General features: G+C 41.7%; 1 protein-coding gene across 1 annotated transcript in view; it reads right to left on the reverse strand.

Annotated features, from left to right (window-relative positions):
* Positions 1 to 5,397, reverse strand: part of LOC106816893 — a 13,543-nt gene extending 8,146 nt beyond the window's left edge. Inside the window, exons 1-2 of the mRNA XM_014821537.1 lie at positions 5,280 to 5,397; positions 3,925 to 3,992 (exon numbers count right to left, since the gene is read on the reverse strand). The gene's annotated coding sequence lies outside the window, so the exon portion shown is untranslated. The remainder of the gene's footprint in view (positions 1 to 3,924; positions 3,993 to 5,279) is intronic.
* Between the last annotated feature and the right edge of the window lie 10,258 nt (positions 5,398 to 15,655).

Raw genomic sequence — 15,655 nt, forward strand, 5'->3', positions numbered from 1 at the left:
GATATATATATATAATGTCATATATATTCACTGCTAAAATTAGACGAAGGGAAGATCTGGGAAACGTAAATAATACAGTCGCATTTATTTGCAGGAAACCTTAATATTTAAACAAATCATCTAAAAAATTGGTAGTTATACTGCCTTAATGAATTGTGATATTGCGCGGAGAATTGTTGTGGCTTATTGGCGGTTATTGGGGGTTAATTCGCAGAACATGTACGCGTTTTCCGCTGAATTGCATAAACCTACCGAATTTGGGAAATTATGTTTTAAATATGAAAAGCCCTAGCCTTTATTCATGCACGTACGAGAAATCAACAGAATGCTTTCAACCTCAACTGACTAATGCCAATTTGGATTTGTGCGAAGAATAGAATTCGCTGACATATGAAATTCTATATTGGATATTGCTTGCGATGTTACTATCGAAAGTCAAAGCAATTGGTCGAGACTATAACGTAAGCATATTGCAGCCACTGTAAAAGCGAACGCTTTAGCACTAGCGGCACTATACTAATTACAATTATTTGCTCTAACACACAATACAAGGCTTACACATGTGTGCCGTATGAAGGTTGTTTTCTTTGTCAACATGTAGAAATACCTCAGAATTTTATGTAGTACACAGTTACGTGAAACGACACACATGATATGCAGGACCGACAAGACAGTATAATGAACACCATGTTATGCTATCACCTGTCCTGGTCATAACGTCTATCGTTCAACGGCAATGGCAACTGTCAACAACAACATTATGTAACAACAAGGTTGTCTCAACTATGGAAAGAATTAAATGTTTCTAGCTTTGGACTCCTCACATGGAAGAACCTTACACTTGCATGCACTACAACAGTGTGGCATGATATATCGATGGATGCAAGATCGATGGCTATGTATGAATTCGAAACAAGATATGCTCTATGCTCTATGCTCTATGCAGAGGGCTATGCTATTATGCACTCTGCTCTGCTATATATACATGCTCGAACTATTACGTCATCATCGGAAACATCAGACCATCGGGGGTACTAAGATGGATACGGTAAGTTGAAGCGCACGTCACGATTGCAAGTAGACTGGTTCGGACCTTAACTCGGCCAAGTATCTTTCGCTACACTAAACTTATAGTTAGTGCAGCGTGTGGAACTCTCCACTGCGTAGCAGTCTAAGCTCAATGGCCGATCCTTGTGTGGAAAAATACCTTGAAAATGCCTCGTACAGGGCCTCGTCGCGCCATCTATGGGACGCCATATGTACGAGAATAATTTCACGGCGTGAAACGGAAGAAATGCAAACTCGCTTTTCTAGAGGAAAAGCAAATGCGCCGACCAGCAAACGAGCAATTACGAGCATTTGTATTTATTCTCGACCTACGTGCATAGTCGAAAGGCTTGTGGAATCGCTACAACTCCTCAATTGACCGATTATAGTGCTTTATCCCCTTCCCAAAGGGCACTGTCGAAACAGTGTTCTAAACAGGGCAGCGAATCCGATAAAAAGTGCCGCTCCGCAGCGCAGTTTGCGCTTCGCGCGGATATCCGGCTGCAGATCGTCTAGAAGTAGTGACTGGTGAACCATGTGTACATGTAGAGAGAGAACAGTGAGAACTGAGGAGGTCAGTGGTGGACAGAATGGTAGTATAGTAGCATTGTAATTGTTTTGTTGATATTAAATTCTAATCGTTTTTATTCAGCTAATCTGGAGCATCACTCGGCGATTTTTGTTACTGTTTTATAATCTCAAATTCCGACAATATCGTCCATATATAATCATTGTCATCTTCTAAAAGTACAGACCATCCGCTGACCGCTGTGGAGACGTGCACCAGGCCTCCAATTTGGCGCACGTCTCCACTGCAGACAGCGCTTCATACTTCTACATCCCCGCGGTCGCGTGCGCATATCCCGCGGAACTGCGCGTCTCATCCGCGCGCTCTCGATCAACAGCAACGCTGTGCTACGCAATCTTGTCTTTTATCTTGGATAAATATTTGCGTTTGGCTAACGACAACTGCGTTGGGATTCCGTTGCGCGGAAACAGGTTTTGTTAAGAGCTAACCGCTCAAAAGGCGCAATCATGAATGCGTGATGTTGTTGGAACTAAAATGACAGTCACGCTTATACTGGGCAGACGCAGAGGAACACAGAGACACAAAGCTAGATAAATGCGTAGATGATCAGATGTGTATTTGTTTTGGAGTATTCGGCAACTCGGTAATTTAGATAAAAATTGCTCAAGTGTATAGACAACGTTTGCACACGTATTCAGGAAGTATGACATATGTTATAGAAAAATATAATCGGATTGTTCAGATATCAAGTACGCCTCCACGCATTCCTCCCTAACAAACGCGGTGGCATCTTTCCGCATGTCTGCATGCGTTCGTGTCAGACTACATGCTACTAACACCAAGGAAGGGGTTAAGTATATCAAACATTCACAGCTGCTTGGCTTGCACCAGGAGATGAAAAGTGCGATGACCTTACCAGGCCTGATTTCGCCATTACAACATGGCATTGATATGTTGTGCCACATACTGGTCGTAGTCGGGGTTCCTGGTCTATCGTGCGCAGAATAGAAACCACGAATAATAATGTAGCAGAGTATGCTCTACATGTTCTGCGTTTAAATTAGAAGGGATATTATACAACTTGTAGTGTGCCCAGCGGTGCGATGCAGAACACGCCTCATTTAGCTAACCATCAGCGCGTTTCATACCCAACTCATTTGCTTATGCAACAATGCACTATGGAAGCTTTCTCCTGGCAATGCTGAGAGCTGATAAACTGGTGGCAGCACCTATAGCGTATGTAGCCCGCATTCCCGTGATGGATCAAAAACCAAGGAACAGTCCTGTGACGTTACAAACAAAAAACCACACGCGTCACTCTATTTATGGGAATTATTAGAGATCGACTGGAAAAAATGTTAGAAAACTAATATTTTGGGGGAGTTACAGAATGGTTTTAGGACGGATCGGCGCACGGGGGATAATATATTTATAATAACCCAATGCATTCAGCAGGCGAAACATGTAAGAAAACCATTATACCTTGCATTCTTGGACTTCAAAAAAGCTTATGACTGGGTGGATAGCAATAAATTAATAAGGGAACTAAGAAAGAAGAATAGGTGTGGGTAATTGGTTCGTTAAGCTAGTGGAGTATATGTACAAGAACAATAAATCAAAGATAAGTTTAGGACTGTTTGAATCGGATTGAATAGCATCTAAAGTAGGTCTGAAGCAGGGTTGCCTTTTATCACCAATCCTGTTCGCATTGTTTATCAATGAATTATCTACTAGGCTCGTAACAAATGCAAATGTATTATGCATTGGAGGAAATAGCTTTCCGGGGATGTTATACGCGGATGATGTGGTTTGGCTAGCAGAAAATAGGAGTAAAATGGAAAGTATGTTGAGCATTGCCGCAGACTTTGCAGAAAATTTTGGAATGGTTTTTGGAGAAAAGAAATCCCAAATCATGATTCTCAATTATAGTTTCAATAGATATTGGGTGGGTAGGGAGCTTTGGAAAGCACTTGCAGTGCCTGCACTGACGTATACAAATGAAGCCCTAGTATTTAAAGTTAAAAAAGGAACGTCCACGCTCCAAGCACTAGACAGGACTCAAAACCAGCTGGGAAGGGAGTTACAAGGGGCACCCTCTTATGTGGGACTGGAGAGTATTAGAGGGGAGATGGGATGGTCAACTTTTGAAGAGAGAGAGGCAAAAAGTAAAATTAAATATTGGATCAGGATAAAATATATGAATAATGAACGTAAATGTATACAGATAGCGGAAGCAATGGAGTTGGGCGAATTCAGATCAGACTAGAGGAGGAGAACTAGGTTCCTCATAACAAGGATAGGAGTCTAGACGAACGGGCTATAGTATTAGAGCCATAATGATATCTAACGCAATGTATCAATGTATCATGTGCTGTTATCACACTTGTTGAAGAGTTTGATAATGCAAGATGGCCACCTGGATTAATAGGATAGACTAAAATATCAACTACTATTTTATAATGTGCAAAGTTACAAAAGCGCAAATCCACTTTAGGCACCTTAGGTATCACGATGTGATGCACAGATTTCTGTGTATCATCAACTGATGCACAGACTCCGTATATAAAGGAATGATGCAAAATTCCAAAAACCCTAACCCTAACCCTAAGTCATAAAGTATACCCTTAGCTAGGTATCACAAAGTGTGTTAAGGTTAGGGTTAGGGTTAGGTTAGGGTTACTGGTTAGGGTTAGGGTTACTGGTTAGGGTTAGGGTTAGGGTTAGGGTTAGGGTCAGGCCTCGAATTAAGTGACGAGAGGGGCAAGGCAATTTTTTTGGGGCATGTGAGAAATTGCCTTGAATTTTCTCTAAAATGGATGGGCACCGAGGCAATTTTAAAAGGCATCAAGGCAACTCTCACAATTTGAGAAGGGCACCAAGGCACTTTTGTAAAATAAAGGAAAACTTATAACAAATTAATACATCAACCTCTGCTAATGGAAGTACAGTAACAGGGTTCAACGTTAACTTTTTATTTCACTAGACCATCGGGCTAGTAACCGAGGAAAACCACTAGCCCTGACCTAACTTTCACTAGCCCAAACCCTAACCCTAACCCTAACCCAGACCATTGTTATGGAAAACTTTGTGTCATCATATGAATTCTACTAAAATTTCTCTAAATTTACTGCACTTAGCAAGCTACACACCATACAGATCACAGCTGGCCATTCTTGCGCGAGCGTCGTTTCCGCGCTTTAAATCGCGTGCGGGCCGAGTCCACGTGCAGCATTTAAATATTCGTGTTCTACCACGGGCATACACAGGCGCACGATTTATCGATCGTCTACTGGCAGCGGTTGGCAGCAAGCCACGTTTACGGTTATTGTTTTTTCCGAAGGGTAGACTGTATCCGGCCTCAAGCTCTGCTAGACAATGTACACGCTCTGCGACAAACATTGCGGCCGCGAACCAGTCTAGCCAGAGGCACCGACGGCAATTACAGAAAAGGGCAATTAAGGCAGGTCACTGCCGTCGGTCGGGTTGGATTTTCAGGAGCAGTACGGCGATTGATAGGGGCACCGACGGCGCCGTTGGTTAATTCGAGCCCTGGTTAGGGTTTTTGCATCATTCCTTAATATACGGAAAGTCTGTGCATCAGTTGATGATACACAGAAAATCTGTGCATCACTTCGTGATACCTAAGCCTAAGGAGTAAGGTCAGGTGCCTAAAGTGGATTTGCACCCATGGCATAAGACTTACAGTTTCAAGTGGAACTAGCAGTACCGGTACACTACGAGCAGGCGCCAAGATCTAGTGTACATTATGTTCCGCTCATCAACATATTATCGAAGTTATTGAGCGGTCAAACGAGTAAATTGAAATAAGCGGCTTGTAAATACAACAAGCACCAGGTTTCATGTAGCGGCAAATGCAGATATAAACATAACCACATTTGCCGCACGAAAGCACTAAAGTGTTGACGTCAGATCATCTACTGCAGCGCCATCGTTTGGGTAAATAGGTAATACATTTGTCAAAAAATTGTTTTTGAGCACCGACAAATCACCCCGGACACCTCCCACCCCATGCTATTTCCCGAACAATTAGTGTATATTTTAGTTTGATTTATTTGTGCGATTATGGTGTGGAATTGAATTCTTTGTAAAAAGACGTTTTTAAGACACGAGGCTGCCTCGGCGCTTCGCCCCTTTGCAGCTATAGGCGGAGGCGTGCGTGCCTCGGACTACGGCTCAGAACAAATGCCCCGCGTGAGAGCCAAGACAGGGACACTTTGAAAACCAATGGAAACTGCACAACATGTGCCAATTTGGCTGTATATTGTGTACATATTGTTTTGCCTATCTTACCTCTGTATCAATAGTAAGAAAATTAGCAACTGAGCGCTTGCGGTAATGACTAATGGCGATGGAAATGCATCAAAATCAGCTTTGTTTCCATCTCTAATGACAACGACATCGATGGGACGGGGTCGATGTCTGTAAAACGACTTTCTCTTTATTCTTGCGAAACACGTCCGTCCACGTTAAACTTAACAGCTCAATCGGTGTAAAATAACAGGTGTGCGCTACCGTCCCGCGAACATCCGTTCACGGACTCACTAGCTTCGCTTGTAGCTACCGTCTACCGTCTACCGTCTACCGTCTACAGTTGTAGTCTACCGTCGCGCTGTGCAGCACGATGCACTCAACATAACTTATTGCGAGACGCAATCCCTATCAACAATGCTAAAAAGCTAAAAAAAAACTTCCAGAAGATGGAGCACGAGTGTCGTACGAAGAGGGTCCCTATATACAGATGGGTCAGTGACAGATCAGTGACCCTATAAGTATTTGATTTTTTTTTGATTTATTTATTTCGATATTACTAAAGCATCATTACCATTAACAGCGATAAATAAACAAAAAAATGCATGCTAGAAATTATCGGAGGATGAAACACAAAAAAGCGTGGCTAACACACTTATTTCCATTGTGGTCCAACATAACATTGTAGCATACTATACTATAAAATATAGACAAATATATACCCACGATCCCCAAAATTTCTTAGTGATACATTGTTACAGTACAAAACATTGAAATACAGCATAAAGAAAAAATATATACAAAAAAACAAAAAAACTTCAGCATATTATAACAAGTAAAGTGATTAAGGTAAGTGTTGAGCAGTTAAAAAGAAAAAAAGAAAAAATAGAAGCTTTCTGAGTGATACAATACAAAACAGAGACAGATACATGAAGAAAAATATAAACGAGAAAAAAAACTTCAGCATTTCTGTACAGGTAAACTGATTACGGTAAAATGTTTAGCGCGTAGAAATGATGTTTCCTGCAGTGAATACAGTAACAAAGCATGCAGAACAACACGCAGAAAAACTAATACACAAAAAAAAACTTTCATCAAATTTGTACAGATATAGTACCCTTTTAGCACATCATTCGACACTCGGTTCGTACACCATTATTCCACATACAAACATAACATATTTCGCACACATCACCATTTGTATAGATAAAACGTATTGAAAAGTGCAATAGTGTTGGGCAGTTAAAATGGTAATTTTGAGTGATACAGTACAAAGCAGCTGCATATACAACATGAAGAAAAATAGATACAAGAAAAAAACTTCAGTATAGGCCTGCTGCAGGCAAAGTGATTAAGGTACACTTTACCATCATTTCGACACTCATGTATGTACATATCATACTAGGGTCAATATCAAGTAGGGTCAATATATTTTATATAGCGACACCTAGTACGAAGTGGAAACATGTGTGTACGCGGGCGAGCAAGCCATCGCAGCAGCAGTAGCGGGACGCGCCAATAACTATAAAAAGATTTTTAAAAACACAAAGAGATGGAGCCACGATGTCGTACGACGTGTAAAATATGGCGTGTGACGCGGGCGAGCAAGGCCATCGCAACACCAGCAGCAGCACAGGCACTTGGAAACGTCTCAATAAAAAAAAAAAGGTAAATAAACACGAATGTATTTACTACCAATTAAAGTCTTAATGTTTCTCTACTCTATTTCGCCTATATTGCCGCTAATTACCCGTAAATGCCGTTCAATGCCTCATCTGCAAACACAAGTACACCGCACGCCTGCTCTGTGCACAAACAACATGAATAAGAGAGAATATGAACATGAATAAGAGAGAACATGAATAACATGAATATGAGGACTCTCTTATTCATGTTGTTTGTGCACAGGGCAGGCGTGCGGTGTACTTTGCTTTCTTACTAATCTTAGGGAATTTGACAAATTCAGTTATGTGCATATCTGAATAGATCATTTCATTACCTTGACAATTATATATAAGATTTATATACATATATATGATATATATATATAAATGTCATATATATTCACTGCTAAAATTAGCACGAGGACAGATTTTTTTTTCTGGGAAACGTTAAATAATACAAGTCGCATTCTATTTGGCAGGAACCTTAATATTTAAACAAATCATGCTAAAAAATTCGGTAGCTTTACTGCGCTTACATGAATTGTGATTATTTGCGCTGAGGAGAATTGTTGTGCTTGATGGCGGTTAATTGGGGTTAATTCGCAGAACATGGTACGCGTTTCCCGCTGATTGCATAGAAACCTACGAATTGGGAAATTATGTTTTAAATATGGAAAAGCCCTAGCCTTTATTCATGCACGTACGAGAATCAAACGAATGCTTTCAACCTCAACCTGACTATGCCAATTTGGATTTGCTCGCCGCCAGAACTTTAGATGTTCGCTGACATATGAAATTCCTATAATTGAAATTGCTTGCGATGTTACTATCGAAAGCTCAACGCAATGTCGAGACTATAACGTAAAGCATATTGCAGCCACGTAAAAGCGAACGCTTTTAGCACATAGCGGCACTATACTAATTACAATTTTGCTCTAACACACAACTACAAGGCTTACACATGTGCTTGCCGTATGGAATGTTGTTTCTTGTCAACATGTGCTAGAAAAATACCTCAAGAAATTTTATGTAGTACCACAGTTACGTGAAACGACAACAAATGATATGGCAGGCTACGAACAAGATCAGTATAATGCAAAGCCATGTTATGCCTATCAACCTGTCTGTGCCATCAACGTCTTATCGTTCAACGGCAATGCGGCAACTGTCAACAACAACATTTATGTAACAACAAGGTTGTCTCAACGATGGAAAGAATTAAATGTTCTAGTCTAATTGGGACTCGCTCACAGAGACCTATACATCTGCCATGCACTACAACGTGTTGGCATGAGCTATAATCGATGGCGATGCAGCATCGATGGCTATGTATAATATACGAAACAAAGATATGCTCATATGCTATATGACTCTATGCAGAGGCCTATGCTATTATCGCACTCTGCTCTGCTATATATTACATGCCTCGAAATATTTACGTCCAATCATCGGAAACAATCAGACCATCGGGGCGTACTAAGATGCATACGGCTAAGTTGAAGCGCACGTCAAAACGATTGCAAGTAGACTGGGTTCGGACCTTAACTCGGCCAAGCTATCTTTCGCTACACTAACACATTATAGTCTAGTGCAGACGTGTGCGAATCTCCACTGCGTACGCAGTCTAAGCCTCAATCGGCCGATCCTTGTGTGAAAAAAATACCTTGAAAATGCGCGTACAGCGGCCTCGGTCGCGCCATCTATGGGACGCGCTATGTACGAGGATGTCAATTTCACGAGCCGATGAAACGGAAGAAAATGCAAACTCGCTTTTCTAGAGGAAAAGAAATGCGCCGACCAGCCAAGAACGAGCAATTAACGAGCATTCTGTATTTCATTCTCGACCCTACGTGCATAGATCGAAAGGTTAGTGGAAAAATCGCTACAACTCCTCAATTGACCGAATTATTAGTGCTTTATCCCTTCCAAAGCGGCACTGTCGAACAGTGTTCTAAAACAGCTGCAGGCGATTCCAGATAAAAGTGCGCTGCTCCGCCAGCGCAGTTTGCGCTTCGCGGGAATATCGGCCTGCAGATCGTCTAGAAGTAGTAGCTGCCTGTGAACCATGTTTATGTATGAGAGAGACAGTGCAGAACTGCAGGAGGTCAGTGCGTGGACAGAATGTGCCCCCTATCAGTAGCATTGTAACTCTCTCTCTCTCGTTGATATTAAGATTCTAATCGTTTTTATTCAGCCTAATTGGAGCATCACACTCCGCGCGATTTTACGTTACTGTTTTATAATACTCCAAAATTACCGACAATATCGAGTCCACTATTATAATCCATTGTATCTTCGGAAAGTACAGCACCAGCGCTGACCGCTGCTTGAGACGTGCACCATGGCCTCCAATTTGACGCGCCACGGTCTCCCTGCAGACACGCGCTTCAATACTTCTACTCCCGCTCGCTGCCGCGTTGCCGATTCCCGCGAACCATGCGCGTTCATCGCCGCCTCTCGATCAAACAGCAACGCATGTGCTACGCAATTCGCTTGTCTTTTATCTTGGCATACAATATGTGAGTTTGAGCTACGACAAAACACCCTGCGTCGTGGAGATTCGTTGCGCCCGCACAACGATTTTGTTAAGACCGCCTCCCACCCCCTCACAAGGGCCCAAAATTTCCCAATGACTGCGTGCATGTTGTTGGAACTTAAAATCGACAAGTCACGCTACTATACCTCGGCACGCGAACGCAGGAGGAAACACACGAGACACAAAGAGTAACATAAATCGGGCAAGCATAGATGTCCTGTATTTGTATTTGGAAGTATTCGGCAACTCGGTAAATCTAGATAAATTGCTCCAAGCTGCTCACTAGACAACGTTCCTTTAGCACAAGCTCTTCAGGAAGGTATGGAATTCTGTTCTAACCCTAGAACAATATCAATCCGGATTGTTCAGATATAGTTACGCCTCACGCAATTCCTCCTAAGAACGCCGCCCCCGCCCGACCCAACCCCGCCGGGCGGTGCATCTTTCCGCATGTCTGCATGCGTTCGCTGTCCACGAATACATGCTACTAACACAAGGAACGGGGTTAAGGTATAATCCGAAAACATTCACACGCTGCTTGGCTTTGCACAGGGAGCTGAAAAGTGCAGATGCACCTTACCAGCTGCATTTGCCCCACTCCTGACCAACATCGAGCCGATATGGTGATCAATGGCCACCTTACTGTCTCAGTCGGCGGTTCCTGAGTCCCTGGCGGTGCGCAGCATAGAAACGACGCAATAACTAAATGTAGCAGTCATGCTCTACATGTTCTGCGTTTACACATTAGAAGGCGCAGCTACTTATACACAAGGCCTCCATGTAGTGCTGCCAGCGGCCGCCTCATGCGATGCAGAACTACGCCTTCATTTAGCTAACCATCAGCGCAGTCATCATACCCAACGTCATTTGCTTATCTGCAACAAGATGCCACTATGGAAGCTTTCTCCTGGCAATGCGGAGATGCTGATTAAAACTCGGTGCAGACTAATAGCGTAATGTAGCCCAGCATCTCCGTGATCGGCATCAAAAACCATCAGAACAAGCTGTGACGTTACAAACAAATCAAAACACACGCCCGGGCCTCACTCTATTTATGGGGAATTATTAGAAAATCGACTGGAAAAAAATGTTCAGAAAAACTCAGTATTTTGGCGAGAGATTACCAGAATGGTGTTTAAGGACGCGATCGCTGCGCACGGGGCGAAATAATATTGGTATAATAACCCAATGCATTCAGCAGGGCGAAAAATGTAAGAAAACCATTATACCTTGCATTCCTTTGGACTTCAAAAAAGTTATGACCTGGCGCTGGATAGCAATAAATTAATACCAGGCGAACTACAGCAAAGAAGAATAAGCGTGTGCGGTCAATTGGCTTCGTTAAAGCATAGTGAGTATATGTACATAAAGAACAACTAAATCAAAGATAAGTTCTAGGACTAGTATTGAAAATCGGATTTGCTCAAACAAATAGCATCTAAAGGTAGGTCTGAAGCAGGTTGCCTTTCTGCATACAACATCCTGTTCGGCCATTGTTTATCAATGAATAGCTACTAGCGCTCGTACAAATGCAAAGTATATGCCATTGGCAGGAAACATAGGCTTTCCGGGATGTTATAACGGGATATGTGGTTTTGGGCTAGCAGAAAATAGAGAGTCAAAGTGTCACAAGTATTGTTCCGACGATGATGCCGCAGACTTTGCATGAAAATTTTGACATGCCGTTTTTGGAGAAAAGAGAAAATCCCAAATCATGATTCTCAATTATAGTATTCATAGCTTATTGCGGTGGGTAGGGAGCTTTGGAAGCACCTTGCAGTCTGCACCTGACGTATAAAATGTAAGCCCTAGTATTTAAAGTTAAAAAAGGAACGTCCCACGCCTACAGCACTTAGACAGGACTCCAAAACCAAGCTGGGAAAGGGAGTTAAAAGCGGGCCCTTATGTGGGACTGGAGAGTATAAGAGGGAGATTGGGAATGGCCACAAACCTTTTTGAACGATCCGAGAAGAACGCAAAAAAAAAGGTTAACCTTATTTAACAATCTGTATGGGATACAACGCTACCTGAGCCAGCATTTGATTTAACCACGCTCTGGACGCTGAAGTGTGTAACACATCAATGAGCCTTAATGACATTATCGTCTATATGCCTCCTAGCATTACAGTCCTCCCGGATAAGCCCCATAATGGACACTATTCCATGTAGGGCGGCTCGGAATTTGATATGAATGTAGAACCCATACGCACAGAAAAGAATGGATTTGGCATACGATCATAAGTCCGTACGGATTCCCATCCATCACTAAGACACTAAGCTGAAGTGCCTGTATGCACAGTAGACCGCTACTATACGGGGACGAGCACTCTGAGAGCGTTGCTCTGCATATTTTATAAGAAGTGGATGTACAAGACTGGAAGCAGCAATTAAACAGAGTGGTACTACCAGTCTTGTGGAAAAAAGGGATAGAAAACAAGAGTTCGCTAAGATTGTATAAAGAAAAAAAGACGCCTGCTAAAGTAAAAGTCCTTTTATGATAATAGTCTTGGGAGTAGCCTGCTATTTAAATGCAGAACGGAGTGCTTGCCATTGAATAAACGAACTAGACACTGGGGAGGCGAAGATAAATGTTTAATTTGAGGAGAGAAGAGTTGGAGGCCCTGGAGCACTTTTTACTAAAATGCATGTCCTGGATATAAAAACCATAGAAAAAGTTTTAATATGATTAAACGTAGAACAGGTTTGGAGCCAACAGAAACCTCACATGACATGCAGGAGGAGCTTTTGAAAACTCTCCTGGGGTTTAGGGTTGGCAGCAGCCGTATTGGTAATATTACTATAGTTCAGCTACTAAACAGTACCTGGAGATACTTTGGGGAGCTAGATCAGCTGCACTCACAAATCTATAAGGGGACACGAAATGAATTTTCCCTTTTTTTTTTTTAAATATTCTTTGCAGGGAAATGCCGATCTAAAGGTTCCCAGTCATACATACATACATAGGACTACTAGACTGCGTAGACTCCGTAGACTGCTAGTATTGCTAATGGTAGTACTCCAATCACTAGACTTAGTCACTACGACAGTGACTATATATAGTCACTAGATAATGTAGCTCTAGTTACTATAGAGCTATAGATAATGGGGGTTTACTCATCATTGTGTGAAAAGTCTAGACACAGATTAGCGAGTAGAACTTATTTATTCTACTCGCTATAATCTGTGGTCGGTGGTAGAAGTAGAACGGGGTGCTTGGCAACACCATGGAGCTATATTATTATAACACATGTATAATATTAATAATATAGCTCCTTGGGCAACACTGTCACTACACTGTAGTCTACAGTTGTAAACAAACACATCTTTCCCGCAGGGTGCAAAGCATCCGGGCACTTTTAGAATGAATTGATTTGAAGTTTGGTTTGTAGTTGGCTGGTTCGGAAAGTGTAGTGAATAGATTGCAAGTCCTCGAAGTTTTCTGAATAGTTTTGCACACGGACCGGAAACAACAGAGTGGGCGGCAAATTGTAAACGTTAGTAAGTGATTTCAGAGGTCTTGAATAGATTGGAAGTTGCATAAATTGATTGTAAATAAAAAATAAAATATTCTACACCAATGTTAGAGACAGTGCCATCTTCTGGTGAACGAACTGAGACTCCAGAAGATAACGCACACGAAATGGGTGTGGAATCACATAAACATTCACCCGGTCCACGGAGAAGCGGTCAGGTAGTGCGCAAGCCGTTGCGTTTTCGGGATAATGATATTGATAAATGATTATTGGTAGGAAGTAGTGTGGTTAAAGTAACCAGTGCTTTGTGAAAATTTTAATGTGCTAATGCATAGTGAAGTATTGCGTGACCAGGAAAAAAGAAACGGTTGTATAAGATTATATATTATTAGATTTTTAGATGTTTTTAAAAATGTTCTACATTTAGTTGAGTAACAGACAATCTCAAAAAGAGGGAGATGTCACGATACAATCAACACTGAAAACGACTTGTTATTCCTGATCACATAAGACTTACAGTTTCAAGTGGAACTAGCAGTACCGGTACACTACGAGCAGGCGCCAAGATCTAGTGTACATTATGTTCCGCTCATCAACATATTATCGAAGTTATTGAGCGGTCAAACGAGTAAATTGAAATAAGGTTGTAAATACAACAAGCACAGGTTTATGTAGCGGCAAATGCAGATATAAACATAACCACATTTGCCGCACGAAAGCACTAAAGTGTGACGTCAGATCATCTACTGCAGCGCCATCGTGTGGGTAAAATAGGTAGATACATTTGTCAAAAAATTGTTTTTGAGCACCGGACAATCACCCACGGACACCTCCCACCCCATGCTATTTCCCCGAACAATTAGTGTATATTTTAGTTTGATTTATTTGTGCGATTATGGTGTGGAATTGAATTCTTTGTAAAAAGACGTTTTTAAGACACGAGCTGCCTCGGCGCTTCGCCCCTTTGCAGCTATAGGCGAGGCGCTGCGTGCCTCGGCTACGGCTCAGAACAATGCCCCGCGTGAGAGCCAAGACAGGGACACTTTGAAACCATGGAAACTGCACAACATGTGCCAATTTGGCTGTATTTGTGTACATATTGTTTTGCCTATCTTACCTCTGTATCAATAGTAAGAAAATTAGAACTGAGCGCTTTGCGGTAATGACTAATGGTCGATGGAAATGCATCAAAATTCAGCTTTGTTTCCATCTCTAATGACAACGACATCGATGGGACGGGGTCGATGTCTGTAAAACGACTTTCTCTTTATTCTTGCGAAACACGTCCGTCAACGTTAAACTTAACAGCTCAATCGGTGTAAAATAACAGGTGTGCGCTACCGTCCCGCGAACATCCGTTCACGTGACTCACTAGCTTCGCTTGTAGCTATACCGTCTACCGTCTACCGTCTACCGTTCTACGTGTAGTCTACCGTCGCGCTGTGCGCCACGATGCAACTCAACATAATTCATGGCGAGTACGCAATCCCTATCAACAATGCTAAAAGCGTAAAAAAAAATTCCAGAAGATGGAGCCACGATGTCGTACAAGTAGGGTCACCATACTATACAGATGGGTCAGTGACAGATGCATTACCCTCTCAGTATTTGATTTTTTTTTGATTTAGTTTATTTCGATAATTACCTTAAAGCATACCATTACGATTGATAACAGCATAAAATAAACAAAAAAATTGCAGCTAGAAATTATCGAGAATGAAAACACAAAAAAGCGGTGCTAACACAACTTAGTTCCATTTGTGGTCCCCAACATAACATTGTACATACTATACTATACAACTATAGCAAATATATACGCACGAATCCGCAAAATTTCTTAGTGATTACATTGTTTACGTACAAAACATTGAAATACATCCATAAAGAAAAAATATATACAAAAAAAACAAAAAAACTTCAGGCATATTATATACAATAGTAAAGTGATTTAAGTAAGTGTTGAGCAGTTAAAAGAAAAAAAGAAAAAGATTAGAAGCTTGCTCTTGAGTGATACCATACAAGAACACGAGACAGCTACATGAAGAAGAAAAATAATATATACGAGTAAAAGAAAACTTCAGCATATTGGCTGTACGGTAAATGCTGATTACGGTAATATGTTTAGCCGGTAAGAGGG

The sequence above is a fragment of the Priapulus caudatus genome, unplaced genomic scaffold (assembly GCF_000485595.1).
Source record: "Priapulus caudatus unplaced genomic scaffold, Priapulus_caudatus-5.0.1 Scaffold1522, whole genome shotgun sequence".
NCBI classification, from domain to species: domain Eukaryota; kingdom Metazoa; phylum Priapulida; class Priapulimorpha; order Priapulimorphida; family Priapulidae; genus Priapulus; species Priapulus caudatus.